Raw genomic sequence first — 1,798 nt, 5'->3', positions numbered from 1 at the left:
GCATTCGAACCAGAACCACAATTGCTTGGTTGTTCCTATTTAAGTTGTGTAGTTTAAAATTATTGCTTGGTTGCTGTCGATCCAACCCTTGCATAATTTTTACTAACAGGGATATGAGAAAAATTTATTGAGATTATAAATATTTTGGCCTTATGCGCTTCTTATTGACAGCCCTGAAGGCTATCATTAGGAGGACCCTCAAAAAAACCATATCATCTTTTATCAGATAGAGTAGCTAAATTTTACACTAATAATAAAAGGAATCATAAAGGTTGATCCTTTATTGGTGTTTTTATTTAAAAAAGCTTTTGCTTGGTTGCTAATTTCATTTTATTTGTTATTAAGCGAATTCTCTCGACTTCTGGATGTTTTGTTACTGGAAACAAGTGTACATTGCGAATGCATAGGAATCTCTTGCTTGCACCCTTGGGTGCCTTGAAAGCCAACATTGGGGCATTTCTTGGTGCAAAGGTGAACGCTCAAGGTGCTGAGTGTGAGAACGTAGGTTCAAAATTGAGAGCAACCACTTTATACAAATAATGCCGAAGGTTTGGCCTATCTGATTATCAAGTCTTCTCCTAGGACCCTCAATTAAAAGGGACCAATGTTACTATTTTTAAAAAGCCATCCTGTTAGGTTCATCCAAATATTCTATTGACAACTTTTGTTTTGTTTTCTTATTTTGATAAATAATTTTCTTTTGTTTTTCTTTTCTATTTGGGTGGTTTTTTGTTATTTATTTATTTTGGTATGTATGTTTGTGTGTGTGTGTTTAGGGAAATGGAGGGGAGGTAGGAGGTGTTGATAATAAACAGTGTTTATTGAGTTATGATTAAGAGCGAAATATTACTTCTTTGAAAACCCTTGAATGGGATTCTCTAACCTGTCAGAATATGGATGATTTGGATGGTTATGTAGGACTATCTTTACCACTTAAATGTAATATGTGAATATTGTTGCTCGTATATATTGTATGTTCCACCAAATATATTTTTAGATTTTCTTGTTTGTTTATTCTATAAGAATATAATTTGCTTCTTTGAAATTTCAACCTTTGTATTTGCAGATAATTTCTTTTCTTCAGCAGAAAATTCAGATTCTCATGTTGCGGAGAGAATACCCTCCGTATCAGAAAATGTTAAAATGTTACTAATCAGGTTTACATTTTTCTCAATGTTAAAAGACACATTTAAAACCAAAATATTTCTACTACTACTAAGATTCAATATTTAGTACATGTCAGCTGTCAATCAAAAGTGAATTTGGTTATGCTGTTTTTGTGAATCATCAAGTTCTCGAATACATTTATCCTGTTTTTAAATGATAGCATTTTCCAAGTGAATTATGTCTTAATCTGTTTGACAATGATTTGAAATGCAACTTTCTTTAACAGATTAAGTAGTTGGAATCGGATATGAAAGGTTGGGATGTTATCAGCTCATCTTTATGATGAGTTCTAAGGTAAAAATCAAACTCATCTCACTACAATCACATTTCATTTATACTATTTTGAATCTTTTATTAACTTATGAATTTGTTTCCTTAACTTGCTGGAAGTTCTTGAAGATGCTCGCGACTTTGCACAATAATATGGAGGTTTGTTATGGGAAGACTCAACAAAGAATACTCATATGCACATGTGAGAATTCTTGTGTCATCAAAGGCAATACATTATGTGTGTAATTTGCAAGAAGGGAATTGAACACTTGAAGAAATCATTTCATTTTTTACCTGATAGAGTAGCTAAGACTTTAGAGAAATAGTTATTGAAATTACAAAGTTTGGTCCTTTACTTGTG

This window comes from Camellia sinensis, chromosome 2 (assembly GCF_055761805.1).
Source record: "Camellia sinensis isolate YWXY chromosome 2, ASM5576180v1, whole genome shotgun sequence".
NCBI lineage: Eukaryota > Viridiplantae > Streptophyta > Magnoliopsida > Ericales > Theaceae > Camellia > Camellia sinensis.
The sequence above is the reverse complement of the archived record's forward strand: the minus strand, read 5'-3'. Positions refer to the sequence as shown.